Below are 15,870 nucleotides of genomic sequence, written 5' to 3'. Positions count from 1 at the left end.
ATAATTCTAGTTGAAGCCCAAGAGGATTGAAGATGAAACTCAAAAGCCTTTTCATGAAGAAAATCAATGCAACTAGCATAAGAAGAGAAATGGTGGATTGAGAAAAGAAAATATTTGCACTAAATATCTCTAATAAATGTGTGTTAACCAAGGTTTATGGGAAATTAACACAAATATTCAAAACCAGATTCCATTCCCCAGTGAACAAGTGTTCAAAGGTATAACAAACAGTTCCAAAAAGAACTACCAAACAATTCACAGCAATATAAAAGATTCCTCCAAATCACAAATAATGATGGAAAACGCACTTCCAAACCATTTTGAGGTTTCACACTCAGCAAATTGTCAAACGGAAATTTATCCATGTCAGAAGGGTTATGAAAAGACAGGAACACTAATACATTGCCAGTGGAGCAGTAAATTGATCCAAGCATCCTGGAAAACAACAAGGAATTGCTCTAAAGAAGTGACTTGATTGTTCCTATCCTTTGAGGCAGTAATCCCACTGATAAGCATAAAACCCAAGGAGGTAAAAGATGAAAAGTCCAATATACAGAGAAACACTTACAGCAAAAGAACCAGAAAAGGAGCAGTGTGATACAGCACAGAGGGAATCAGACTCTGAGACTGGAGAAGTCCACACTTGGTTATGTGATCATAGACAACTCACTTAACTTAGTTTCCCAAACAACTCTTGGAGAAAATAATACGAAGAGTGGGTAAACCTGCATCGTTTGAGATTTTTCTCACCAGGAGTTTACTATGCCAATGAAATCACAGGTCTGGTCCAATTACTCCTGCTCTTTCAAATGAAAACAAAATAAATGTCAATCAATTGGGAGTTGGCTAAGCTATCTACTATAAATGTAAAAAAATATTACAATGCAATAAGAAATGGCTGATATGGAAAAGCATAGGAAGACCTGTGAACTATTACAAAGAAAGTCCAAGCAAAGAAAACATACAGAGCCAACAATGTAAATGGAAAGAACAAAGAAAAAAATCAGAATTGAACACTTTGAGTAACCTTGGTCTTCAAGAAATGAAAATGCACCTTTCTCCCTCCTTTAAAAAGAAGGAAGTTGTTCATACAAAATAATCAATACAGTATATGTTTTCTCAGAAGAAGTTAATGTTGTATTTAGCTTTGTTAAATTACTTTTTCCCCTCTTTTTCAGGGGGTTCTCTAGAAGGGAGAAAGATATATTGGGGAAGGACAGTAATATACAAATGACATAGATGTTCTGGATATAGATGTCAATCATAGAGTTATTGATATAGATATAGATGCAATGGGGGCCCAGAAAACTGGAGCCTCCTCCTTGGAACATGTCTGTTGTGACACCATGTATTATATAGACAATACAGAGAAACCGAATGTCTGGGGATTAAACCTTAAATTTCTTTAAATAGCTTTCATGTAGTATAATTCCTGCACTGCTACTTGGTTCACTTAAATAAGTGAGTACATATACAAATCAGTAAATTAATCAACAAACATTTATTGAGTGTCTTTTTTTGTGTCTATCAGGTGCTAGGTGCTGGGAATATAAATGCGAGGAATATATTTGCATAAAATCCTTACTTGCACTGAATTTACATTCCAATGGGGGAGAGAAGCATATATAGATACACACAAATAATTATATAATGAATATAAAGAGAATCAATACAAAGTAGTTAAATACATGGTCGCTCTGGAGGGAATGTTCTAATTGTTGGGGTAGGGGAAGGGAAGAGATGAAGAAAACTTCATGTAGAAGTGCTTGAGCTGCATCTTGAAGAAATAGAGAAACTCTCTGGGGCAAAGGTGAGGAGGGACTGTGTTCCAAGCAATACAAACCTACAGAATATACTACATGCAGGCCAGTTTGGTTGGATGACAAAAGATGGGAAAGGAAAAAATGTGTAAAAGTAAAGGTATCAAACAATCAATATACATTTATGACCTACTATGTGCCAGTCACTGAGCTAAGCACTGAGGATACAAAAAGAGACGAAAGATAATTTCTGCCCTCAGGGAGTTTATAATCTAATGGTAGAAACCACATGTAAACAAATATATACAAAATAAGTTATACACAGGATAAATAAGAAATAATTAACAGAGACAAGGCACAAAAATTAAGGGGGTTGGGGAAGGCTTTCTGTAAAAAATGAGGTTTTAGTTGGGACTTAAAGGAAGTCAGGAAGGTTAGTAGTTGGAGTGGAGAAGGAAGAGCATTCCAGGTGTAAGGAATAGCCAGAAAAAACCCAAAGCCAAGAGACAGTATGTCCTCTTCATGAAACAGTCAGAAGGCCAATGACACTGAATTGTAGTGTACATGTCAGGGAGTAAGGTGCAAGAAGACTGGAAAGGCCAAAGAGAGATAGACTATGAAGGGCTTTGAATGCCAAATAGAACATTTTTATTTGATCCTAAAATCAATAGAGAGCCATCAAAGTTTATTGAGTAGGGAGGTGACATGGTCAGACCTGCACTTTAGGGAAATCACTTTGGTGGATGTCTTATGAGGTTTACCTCATCACTTGTAAAATGAAAGGCACAAAGGGGAGGGACAAAATTGGATTAAGATTACCTCTAAGGTCCTTTTGAGTTCTCAAGTTCTATATGACTATTTGACTCCTCGTAACAACAAACAAACTATATCAAAAGTCAGTTCAATTTTGTAAAAATCCAGCCAAGAGAATTGCATAATGATGTGTAACTGTCTAACCGTTTTTTCACTTTTCTATCACTTTTGCTGGTATCAGGTAGAACATACTCTAATGAAACAAACACTTCCCATAATGAATCCCTAATCTTTGGAATAAAATAATTAGAGCAGTATGTAAAGTGTGGAATATGACAGAAAGGAAGACTGAGGGGAGTGCCTGAGAGTACAGATGGACCTTTATTGACCTTTTTTATTTCACGTTTGCTGTCTTGTCTCAAGCATGTCCCTAACTGTATGTCCTCCAGGACTTCTTGTTTGTACTTAGACTCATTGAAGACTTAGAAATCTATTACTCTAAGACAAAATGAACATTCTCATCTCACAACAAAAATACATTTTCTAACTAAATGAGATTAACTAGGTGGGTTGCCTGTAACTGCTATAACTTTTATTTTATTTTATTTATAGAAATAAACTTTTTAATTCTTCATGTATATGCAACAATAATCCATAGTCTCATATGTGAAAGGGTCCTCAGATAAAATCTAATCTAATCAGTACCTAAACAAAAACACCCAGCCCCCTGCAAATGGTCAGCTATCACATTGAAGAGGAACCCACTACCTCCTGGGGCAATCTATGACACTTTTGAAAAACTCTTAATTTTTAGAAGTATTTCCTTACATGAAACTGACATTTATACTCTCTCTTCCTAGTTCTGCCTTCTAGAACCAAGCAAAAGAAATCCAATCCTTCTTCCACATGATAACCCCTTAGCTCTCCCTCCCCTCTCCAAGTTTTGTGTTTTCCAGGCTAACCATCCTCAATTCTGTATGCTTACTGAGGAATGTGCATGAATATTTGAAAAGTGTACAGATATGATCGTAGCACATAAGATTGCAGAAAACAAAAATGGAGGGTGCTATATACTTCAATAGCATGCAGGCTCTATGTAAAAGAATGAAAAAATTATATATTTTCTTCCAAAGCTAGGTATTATCTGAAGTTACTCTTTCATATCACAAGCACTGGAAATGTTCCAGAATAATTTTCTACAATTTTTAAATAAGTCTATGCCTATGTGGCCCAAGGACCACAAAATAAAATACAAGTGCTTCTGATGAAAAGACTACAAACATTTTGATCCTATTGCATAAGGTTTCTACAACTATTTATTTTCACAATTAAAACCATTTGGTATCTTGAGTGCATGAACACTGAACACCATTATCTTAATGATACAGTCATTAGCGAAAGCCTGCATCAACACAATTATTCTGTATAAATAATGTTCTAGAAATAGCTTTTAAATGATTGAATGTCTTTCCTAGTAACTCAAACTATTTATCACTTTTCAAATAACTAATGCCCAACTCTAAGATTTCATCGAGCATTCCTAGCTGAATCCTAGTTCTTGTAAGTTTAAACTCACTTCCCTCCCCGGGCAAAAACATCAGAAAATAGTTGCCTGACTTTTGTCATTTTAAAAGTAAACAGGTTTCCTACTCAGGGCTACCTTCCTTTGGTGTGTCCTATGTTACTGTGCAGGTGCTGTTCAGGCAACAGCTGTGTTTGTGCTAAAACTCTTAAACAATCACATGAAAGAGCAGGTTTGTGTTGTAATAGGGGAAATGCATTGAAAGTCTCAACTTTGGTTCAAACCCTGATTTATTGTTTGACTATGATAAAACTAACTTATCTGAACCTCAGCTTTTTTATTTGTTAAATGGGGATAATAAATGACTCCTAAAATATGTAAATATGACCTAGTATTATCATAGAAGTAAGATCTGTGAGGTACCTCAGAAATTATATCAGTCTTTTGCAGATGAGGAAAAAGAGGCTACTACAAACAAGTGAAGTTATTCACCTAAAATTATAAAACTAGTTATGTTCTTAATATACAGTTAAAATTTTCCAAGTTAAAAACACTTGAAAACAAATATTTATAATAGAAATGCTGACATAGTCTTAATGTCTTAGTGCACTATCTGGGTCAGCTGCAATGTCTATTTACTGTACAAGACTGAATAAAATATGTGAATTTACCATAGCAACCTCTTCATCACAAAGCAAGACAAGCTACTTCTATGACATGACAACTTTTTTAAAAAATTACACAAAAAGATTTGTTAGCTAGATATATAAGAATTTTGCATTTGTAAAATGTAAGTTGCCTTACACAGTAGCTTTTTCACAATACCTCATAAAATATCTATTACTTTATGATTATTATTTAAACTTAGGAAATTTCCAGCTTTACGTATATCTTCGCATGGTATGTCTCTAGTGTATATTTTTATTGGAATCAAAAAATCACAGATCCATAAATACATAATTTTCAGTGGTGAATACTACAGTTAAAGGAGCCAAGCTATAACTATTAAATACCAATTAAATCAATTCAACAAATATTTATTAAAATCTTGTTATACTCAGCTACTGTCCTAGGTGCTAGGGATATAAAATTAGATATGACAAACATTTTTCTCAAGAAGCTTATAATCTAATTGCAAAGTAGAAAAAAATCTATGTGCAAATAACTATGATACATGAAAAGTGTGATAAGTGCAAAGAAGAGGAATAGTGTAGAGAGGAAAAGAAGAGAAAAAATGTGATAAATGCAAAGGCAAAGTACTATGAGAAGTTTGAAAGGGAGAGAATCCTCAAACTAGAGGAAAAGAGATAAGGGAAGGCTTCATCAAGGATACAAGTACTTGAGTTGAGTCTTAAAAGGAAAGTATTAATAGCTCTTCATCTATTTTATCAAATTTTAAAAGAACTATAAATATTATTTATAAATTATAAACAAAAATGGATAGGGGACAGAAGAGAAGGTAGGAAATACATTTTCTTACCCCATATATCCAATAAGTTGAAAGTCTTATCAATTCTATCTACACAATATCAAACAGATATGAACTCATTTCTCCACTTACACAACAACCACATTAGTTCAGGCATTTAACACCCATCTAGCCCATCCAATTTCAATATTCTTCTTAAAGGTCTATCTTTCTCATGTTTTTTTCCTCTCCATTCCATATGGTAGTGGCAGAGTAGGAAAAGAAAAAGGATATAAGCAATGTTGTGAAAGTGGAATAGAAAAAACTTGGGAAAAGTTTGGATATTTGGGGGTGAGAGAAAATAGTTGGGGATGTTGCCTAGGTTATTAGCCCTGGTGATTAGAAGGAGTGTGGTACTGAAATAAGAAAGTAAGGAAGTAGCGAGGGCTTTGAGGAAGATAATAAATCCCCTTTTGGACAAGTATTCAAAAATCTCTACAGGGAATCCAGTTCAAGATGCCTAATGCATACTATTAGACTCAAGAATTAATATTAGGAGAGAGATTAGGATGGGATAAGTAGATTTGGGAATCATGTAAATGATCATTGAATCCATAGGAGCTAATGAGATTATCAAGCAAAATTGTATACAGGAAGAAGAGAAGAGGGTCCAGAACAGGGCTTTGGGTTCAGCCAAGGTTAATGGTTATGATTTTGAAGAGGATTCAGTAAAGGAGACTGAGAAGGTATCATTAGACCAGCAAGAGGACAGTAGTATAACAGAAACCTAGAGAGAAGAGAAAATCAAGTAGCGGGTGTTTGACAGTGTCTAAGACTAGAGAGAAGTCAAGAAAGATAAAGACTGATAAAAGCGCATTAGACATCACAGTAATGCAAGGACCTAAAAACAATTCCAAAAGACTCATGATAGAAAATGCCATCCACATCCCGAGAAAGAACTGTGGAATCTGAATGCAGACCGAACCATAATATTTGCTCTCTCTTTTGTTTTATTTTTTCTTTCTCATGGTTCCTCCCATTTTATCTAATTCTTCTACATAGCATGACTAATGTAAAAATATGTTTAATAAGAATGTATATGTACAGCCTATATCAGATTGCATGCAGTCTTGGGGAGAGAGAAAGGGAAAGAGATGAAGAAAATTTAAAACTTATGGAAGTAAATGTTGAAAACTAAAAATAAATTAATTTATGAAAAAAATAAAACATATAGGTTTTCCTTGTAAAAAAAAATAGGTCATTAGATTTTGCAAGTAAGAGATTGCTGGAACTGGAGAGAGCAGTTTTGGTGGAATGATGAGTTTGGAAGTCAGACTAAAAGAAGTGGAAACATTGAGTATAGATTATAGATGACCTTTTCAAGAAGTTTAACCAAAAATGAGAGAGAGGATCAAGATGATAACTAAAAGGAATGTAGGGACCAAATGAGGGCTTTTGAGAATATGGGAGATATGGGTAACAGAAAAGTAACCAGTAAATAGAGGCGGATATCTGCTGTAAAAGATAGAATGAAATGAGATCACTTGCACATGTAGAAAGGTTAGCCCTGGCAAGGAAAAGGGTTACCTCTTGATGTGAAACGGGAATAGAAGACACATGAATAATATGACATAAAGAGGGAGTAAGAAAAAGCTCTCGGTGAATTACCTATTTTTCCCCCAGGGAAATATGAATCAAGGTTCTCAGCTGAGAGGATGGAGGAGGAAGAGTTGGAAAGAAATTAAGGAGAGATGAAAAGCTTTAGGAAAACTCCTCTGGTGAGTGCAGCAGTAAGTTGATTACAAAGGTATGAAAAGATTGCCTTTGTCACACTGAGGTCCCAGTTGAGATTATATAACAAAAACTTGCAGTGAACTCAGTCCATTATGGCAGAGTTTTATGTTTGTCTCTGTCATTATTCAGCAACATATAAGTAGGAGCAAAGAAGTATTCCAAGACAGAGGCTTGGCAAGGCAGGTTCCAAATAAAGATAAAGACAGAAGAGACTCAAGGGAAGAGGAATGTATAGTTGAAATGATTTACCAAGGGGTAAAGATGAGGAAGGAAAAGTGTAACAAGTGCAAGGATGATAGCCTGGGAAAGAGATTGAACATCTCTCAAACAAGATTGGAGGTCATGGTGAGAAAAAATAACAGTGTTTGGAGTTGCAAAATAGAGAAAGAAGCAGAATGGCAATAGACTGTGATCAGATAAGAGAACTTCAGAGTTCATAAATATGGAAATAGAAAACTTGCAGACAGTGGTAAGATAAAGGGCATGACCATCTCAGTCTATAGTTGAGATAAGATGAAAGAATCTGTCACATAAAATGGAAAAGTTTAGGAAATGGTAGGTTGGACATTTAAGGCAGTATCAATATTTATGCTGAAATCTCTTTTTATGAGGGGAAGAGTTAGGGAGGAGAAACTGAGGCATGCATTCAATTCAATCAGGAGGGAAGGGAGGAAAGTGCCCTGGAACTGTGAAGTTAATAGATACCAGAATATTGATAAAGTGGTAAATATGGATTAAGTGGACCTCAAAAAAGGAGAGGTAACTGAATGATGGAAGTTGAATGAAGTCTGGAAATAGCAATGGGGAGAAAGGAATATTCCAACTCTCACCTCAAACAATGTCAGGAATCCCCACTACATGACAAGTATTAATTCAGCTTCTTTTTGAAGAACTCTTTGAAGGGGAAACCCTCTAGATCTCGGGTCAGACCACCATACTTTTGAAAAACTCTAATTGTTAGGATGTTTTTCTTAACCTTAAGCCTAAATTTGACTCTTCAGATTCCATCTGTGGTTGCTGGTTCTGCCCTCTAAGGCCAAACAGGATAAAGGTAATACTTCTAAATAATAATCCTCCAAACACTTGTCCTAAACCCAGCTGTCATGTCCCCCTGAATCTTATCTTCTCCAGGTTAAATAAAAATCTACAATTCTTTCAACCAATCTTTATATGACATAGACTCAAGGCACATCGCTATCCTGTTTGAACTCCTTTGGGCATTTTCTAGCTTGTTAATATCATTAAACTGTGGCACCCAGAACTAAACTAAACAAAATACACAGGATAAGTTCTGATAAGGATGCAGTGGAACTATTATCCCCTTATTCTGGGAACTATATCTCAATACAGCTTCATCAATAAATCAAAACAAGAGTATTAATTATGTACTAGGTGCAAAGAATACAAATAACAATAAAGGAAAAAATCCTTACTTACAAAGAACTTATATTGGAATGGGGGAGACAAGAGGATATATAAATGTTTATAAAGTAGTTGCAAGGTAGTTTGTGAGGGAGAGTACTAGCAGTTCATGGGGATTAGGAAAGATTTAATATAGAAGATGATATTTAAGTTACATCTTGAATAGAGAGATTCTATCAGGCAAATTTGAGGAAGGAGTGCATTATAGGTCTTCAGTAACAGCCAATGCAAAGACATAGAAATGGGAGATGGAGAGTTGCTTGAAAAGAAGAGAGAGAAGGCTAGAATGGTCAGATTGAGGAGTGTATGATGGGCAATAATATATGTCTGGAAAGGCTGAATAGGGCAAAACTGTGAAACATTTATAAAGCTAAACAGAGCAATTTATACTTAATTTTAGAAGCAAAAGAAAGTCAGTGGAGTTAGTAATGACTTGGAAAATTACAAGGTCATCTCCGATGTTAAGGAATATCATTTTAACATCAGTGTGGAGGATAGATTAAAGTGCTGAGAAATTTGCATCATGGACATCAACGAGGAGGTTAACTGAGTGAAAAGTGATGAAGGCCTAAACTAGGATATTGCACCTGAGACAAAGGGGACTAAAAAAAGGAGACTGAGTGAGCTAATTCTCACCCTATGAAGATACCCTAAAGAGAATTCTTCATAAATTATGAGTGTATACTGAGAGAACTAAACTTTGTTGACTTGAGGAGCCAGCATTTATTTACGGTTAATAGTTATGTGTAATTCAGGTTATACGTTGCTGAAATATTTAAATAGATTTTTGCATTGTTACATTCTTGGTAAATTTCATAGCTAGAGATATTGATGCTTATCTAAACCTGAAACAAAGTTTATATTCAGAGAGACAAGGGAAAATCTTTAAGATTGGGGGGAGATGACAGGAAAGAGAATTTAAAAATTACTTTGAATAGAGAAAAATAAATCATATGGGGGGAAATGTTCCTGTACTTTATCTACAATCTGTTGTGGAGACTCAAAGAATGATTATCAGGGGGTGAACTGTTCATGTCTATTCATTTATGAGGTAATACCTGCATTCCAGCTGAAAATCTCTAACATTCCTCTCTATACATCTTTAAAACAATGACTGAAACTGAATTCTGGAGAAGGAGAGTCCGGAAAAAGTTGGAGTGAGACATTTTTCCAGCCCAAGATAACTTAGGAGGTTGGAAGGAAAGATCTGTGGCACTAGGATGGGTGCTGGCCTGGAGCCCATGTGGCAGCAACATTGGTTGTGGGACTTGGAAGTGGTAGTGACAATAGTAGTGGCAACAGTTTCAGGAGCTATCAGTCCAAAGATAATACGAGATTTCTTCCACCTTAAACCCAGTGGTTGGACAACAATATGTCCCTGCCCAAACTCCACTTACTGATTGGCTTAGAGTGATTATCAGTAGTAACAGTTTTTCTTTCCCTCCCAGTTTAATTTAGGTTTTGGGGGATCTTGGGGGGTTCTTTTTCTCATTAAAAGGGCCATTCCCCGACTACTTCTTAAACAGGCCTATTTACTAAATGGGCATTACTTCCCTCTAAGTAAGTATGTGAAAAGGCCAAGGTCTCCCATTGCATCCTGGGCCATCTGCAGTCATTCTGTTGTATATCTAGTCACTGGATCCAGATGGCTCAGGAGGAGAAAGTGAGCCCTCACTCACTCAAAACAAATTCAAGTGCAAGTCATGTCATCATTTCTCTGATGTCATGGCTTTCTTCTAAAACAAAGGACAAACACAACCACAACCTGATAAGAGATATAGACACCTGGTCAGAAAGAGATTACAGAGGATCCCTGTGCTAGCACTGGACACAGAACTGGGCACTGTTTGGCAATTCCATTGACCATTCAGCTCCAGGATTTCAATTCGAGAGCAGTGAGGAGTGATTGCAGTGTTCCCAACTGCCCTTTATTCAGTTCTGTGTTGTAGTTCTAGGGCAGAGAGAAGTGTTAGCACTAGCTGATTCAAGAGAGCAAGGAGCATTCCTGATTAAAAACCAGACTGCAGTGATTATAACTCTCCCTTAGATTACACCATCTTGAAAGTATCAAAAATTTAAAGACTCCCAGAACTTTGTGTAAACAGTGTGGCAAAAAAGCCTGATACTTGAGATAGTGACTTCCCTAATTAATACTGATACAAAAAAATTTAAATGCAGTACTAGCAAGGATGCAACAATAATATATCACAAAGACCATATACTATAACCAGGTGGGATTTATAATAGGAATGTACAACTTGTTCTCTATTAGGAAAACTACAAAAATAGCTAGCCATATCAAAACAAAAATAATAAATACCATATGAGTATATCAATGAACGAAGAAAAAGCTTCTGACAAAATGCAATATCCATTCCTATGGGGAAAAAACACTAGACAGCATAGGAAAAAAATGAGTTTTTTATATGATACATAGCATCCATCTATAATGAAGAGTAAACTCTATCTTCAATGGAGATAAACTAAAAGCTTTCCCAAGAACATCAAGGGTAAAGCAAAGATGTCCCTTATCACTGCTATTATTCAGTATTGTACTAGAAACTCTATTGTAACAATAAGATAAGAGAAAAGAAATTGAAGGAATAAGAATAGGAAATGAGGAAAAAAAACTGTCACTCTTTACAGATTATGTCCTGATATGCTTACAGGAAGCTAGCTGGTACTGTGGATAGTACACCAAGCCTGGAGTCAAGATCTGAGCTCAAAGCTGGCCTCAGACACTTACTTTTGTGATCCTGGGAAAGGCACTTAACACTGCTTCCCTAAGTATTCTTACCTATAAAATTAGATGGAGAAGGAAACCATTCTAATATCTTTGCCAAGAGAATCCCAAATGGGGCCATGAAGAGTCAGACAGGACTGAAACTACTGAACAACAATGCTGAGAGGACCCTAGAGAACCAACTAAAAACATAATTGAAACAATTGGCAACTTTAGCAAAGTTGCAAGATATAAAATAAACTCACATAAATCATCAGCATCTTTATGTATTGTCAACAAAATCGTGCAGGAAATAGAGAAATTTCATTTAAAATAGCTGTAGACAATATAAAATACTTAGGAGTCCACATCCCAAGACACACACAAGAACTATGTGAACATAATTATAAAACACTTTAAACACAAATACAGACAGATCTCAACAACTGAAGAAATATTAGTTGCTCGTGGGTAGGCCAAGTCAATATAATAAAAATTACAATTCTACCCAAATTAATATACATATTCAGTGCCACCAATCAAACTATCAAAGAATTATTTTATACCACTAGAAAAAATAATAACAAAATTCATCTGGAAGAACAAAAAAAGTCAAGAATATCAAGGGAATCAATGAAAAAAATGAAGGACGGTGACTTAGTAAAACTGTATTACAAAGTTATAATCATCAAAAAAATCTAGTACTGGCTAAAAAATAGAGTGGTGGGTCAGTGGAATAAATAAAATACAAAACACACAATAGTAAATGATTATAGTAATCTATGGCAAACGCAATCCTTTGATAAACCCAAAGATCAATGTTGTTGTTTTTTTAATAAGAATTTATTATTTGACAAAAACTGCTGGGAAGACTAGAAAGCAGTCTGGCAGAAATTAGGCATAGAACAATATCTCATACAATACACCAAGAAAAGGTAAAAAATAGGTACATAATATAGACACAAAGGATGATCCCATAATCAAATTAGAGGAGCATGCAAAAATTTACTTGATATATATATTAATAAGGGGAGAATTTATGACCAAAAAAGAAATAAAGATAATCATGGGAGGCAAAATGGATAAATTTAGATTACATGACATTCAAAAGTTTTTGCAAAAATAATCAATGCAGTCAAAATAGGAAAAAAGCAGGAACTTGGGGAAATTTTACTGCAAGTTTCTCTCAAATCTATATATTTATATGGACATGTAAATATATCTATATAGATGCATAAATATATAGGAGCCCACACATATGTATAATATGGTATATTATGTCTATATCATATGTAATATATGTATATGAGCCATTCCCCAATTAATAAATGGTTAACAGATATAAATAGGCAATTTTCAGAAGAAAAAATCAAAGTTATCTATAACCATATGAAAAATGCTCTAAATCACTAGAAATGTAAATTAAAACAACCTTATACACATCAGATTAGTTAACATGACAGAAAAGTAAAATGACAAATGCTGGTGGAGATGTGGAAAAACAGGTACTCTAATGCACTGTTGTGGAAGTTGTGAATTTGTCCAACCATTCTGGACAGCAATGTGGAACTATGCTCAAAGGGCTATAAGACTGTACATACCCTTTGAATTAGCAATACCAGTACTAAGTTCGTATCCCAAGGAGATCAAAGAACTTATTTCTACATAAATATTTACATCAGCTCCGTTTGTGGAAGGAAAGAATTGGAAGTTGATGGACTGACCATCAACTAGGGAATGCCTGCACAAGTAGTGGTATATGATTATGATAGAATAGTATTGTACTATAAAAAATGACAAGGGAGATAGTTTCAGAAAAACCTGGGAAGACTTAAATGAAGTGATGCAAAGTGAAGTGAACAAAACCAGTTAAACACTGTATACATTAACAATATTGTAGACTTAGCTATGTATTGTCTCAATACAATCGTCCAAACCAATTTCAAAAGAGTCACAATAAAAATTATATCCCACGTCAGAAAAAGAACTGATAAATTCTAAGTGCATGCTGAAAAATATTATTTTTCCCTTTGTTTTTCTTGCATTTTCAGCAATATGGTTAATATGGAAATATGCTTTACATGACTTCATATGTGTAATGATTATCATATCACTTGCCTTTTCAGTGGGTGGTGGAAAGAATGAATGGGAGGGAGAGAGATAATTTGGAAATCAAAAAAAATTTAAATGAATGTAAAAAATAAACAAAACAAATCAATTTTTAAAAGACTGGTTGGAATTACAATTTTTAAAAAATATTTTACTTACTTTACTCAAGTAGAGAATTATTAAGGAAAGAGGCTAACCAGAACTCAAATACTAATAATTATTACTCCACCTAGATTGCACATAGAATTCACATGATCTCTAAAAAAACAGATAGATAGATAGATATCTATAATCATTCATATTCTCAGATCTTATAGAATGTAAGTTTTCTGAGGGAAAGGACTACTTCCTTTTTTATTTTGGTCAAAAAAGCATCCTTTTAGTAAATCCTTGTTGGTTATTGTTCTGGTTGAATGAGTATATGACAAAGGTACAGAAAAGGACAGTGGTAGAGAATATTTCAATTTGATTAGAACATAGAGTAGATGAAGGACAATGAGATGACATTAAGATTGTAAAAGTAGATTAGGGTCAGATCAAAGAAGGATTATTTTGTAGCAGTAGAGGGGCTTATGGGTCGTCTAATTCAACCTCCTTCTTTTTATGGGTGAGGAAATAGAGGTCCCAAGGTAATACAAATTGTCCAGTGTCACACAGATAGTGAATAAAAGATAAAAAATTAGAACCCATGATCTCTGATTTCAAATCTATTGCTTTTGTACTCTACCAACTGCCACAATGTAGAGTACTTTGAATGTCATCAGGTTCAGAAATTTAACCTTTATTCAACAGACTCTTACAGTTTTTTTGTTACAATGGCATACTCAACATAGTTATGAATTGGAGAAGAAAGAGAATAGAGTCCATCTGAACTTAATTTGTCAAATGAGAATTTTAAGGATACTTTTTGAAAATCATACATACATAAATGTGTGTATATAGTCAACGTTACCTTACCTTTGCCATAAAAATATCACTCTTTCTGTAAGTCAAACAACTTTCTTACTTATCTCATACAAATATGAGAATATTTTTATAGAATGATGCAGAGTAAATACAACCCAGAGAATAATTTCAACAATGACCATCGTAAGCAATCAAAGTGATTAACTGAAATAAAATATTTTTCCTGGAAAACTAGTACAGAAGCACAACTTCCATTCCTCAGTAGAGGTGAAGACTATGAATATGAAGTATGGTAAACATTTGGATATAGTTGGAGGATTGCTTGACTTGGCGTAAATGTGTTTCATCTATAAGAAAGTATTCAGTAAAAAGACAGAGGGCTTAAGGGGAAATTAGTACGGCCTAAAACTAGAGAAACATGTTCTTTGAGAACTTTTAAATGTTAATTCAATAAGCATTTATTAAATATCTAAGACTGATCTCTCTGCATTTAGTTTATTTTGCAGGCTAACAAATTTTTCATGGTTCATATCTAAGAATGTTATTATCATTATAGATAACTCTGAGTTATTCTGTTTTCCAAAAAGGTAAATAACAAGTATGTTAATCAAAAACTGCCAAGGCAAGAAAACTTAAATATACCCCAACATTCATTCCATCTTGGTAGATCGTTAATTGAAAATATGGGTTGAGGGATGAGGCATAAGTGTCTGGAGTCTTTTCCTACTAACCTTTTCTACACCTTCTGAGTCCCTTTGGTAACATTCCAGGATATCGGGAGGGACATCCCTATGTTTGCTAAGTCCTTTCACTCCTAAATATGTTAGCCCTTTTGGCCTAAAGAAAGTAATTTAAGCAGGATATAAAATCTAGAAAGCAGTAGAAATTATACTTTTGTTTATTCCAAATTTCCACTTCTATATTAAATATTATTTGTGCATCAAATTTGAAATTTATACTTGAAATAATTTCAAACAGACCAGACATATTACATTACAGAAATATTTTGTTCTTTAAGAATGAGTTCTGGAGACTTTTGGCTAAAATACTGGGTCATAATGGAAAAAGCACCATATATGGAGACAGAAATTCCCACCCTAATCTGCTCTGAGCTTTAGTCTCCTCATTTATAAAATGGGAATGATAATACCTTCACTATATGTCTAATAGAATTGCTGTGATGGTAAAACTTAAAACATAGTACAAATTTAGGCTTATTGTTATTATTATTCATCAACCTAGGTGAAATGGCATGATTTAAGTTTTTTAAGTCAATAGCATCCTTACATTAGGAATCTAAAAGAGACAAAAATATCTGGTACTTAATTTTTTTTCTTTTTTGTAAAAAATGAATTCGACAAACGTCAATATGAATATTTCCATGTCTAAAGAACAGGAAAAAAAGGCTGCATGTGACAGAGTGAATTTCAATTACACATATCTTGGTTTTTGAAATACATAATGCACTTAACAG

At 34.4% G+C, this 15,870-nt stretch overlaps 1 protein-coding gene, 1 long non-coding RNA gene and 1 pseudogene across 4 annotated transcripts in view; 1 reads left to right on the top strand and 2 right to left on the bottom strand.

The window, feature by feature from the left end:
* LOC140533895 (uncharacterized) overlaps positions 1–15,870 on the top strand; it is a 149,211-nt gene that overhangs the window by 9,845 nt on the left and 123,496 nt on the right. The gene's annotated exons all lie outside the window — the stretch shown is intronic.
* The window catches only part of SLC38A4 (solute carrier family 38 member 4), a 132,768-nt gene that overhangs the window by 87,495 nt on the left and 29,403 nt on the right, over positions 1–15,870 (bottom strand). The gene's annotated exons all lie outside the window — the stretch shown is intronic.
* LOC140531062 (kynurenine formamidase pseudogene) overlaps positions 1–15,870 on the bottom strand; it is a 48,435-nt pseudogene that overhangs the window by 4,052 nt on the left and 28,513 nt on the right.

The sequence above is a fragment of the Notamacropus eugenii genome, chromosome 3 (genome assembly GCF_028372415.1).
Source record: "Notamacropus eugenii isolate mMacEug1 chromosome 3, mMacEug1.pri_v2, whole genome shotgun sequence".
NCBI lineage: Eukaryota > Metazoa > Chordata > Mammalia > Diprotodontia > Macropodidae > Notamacropus > Notamacropus eugenii.
This window is presented reverse-complemented; position numbering and strand designations above follow the sequence as displayed.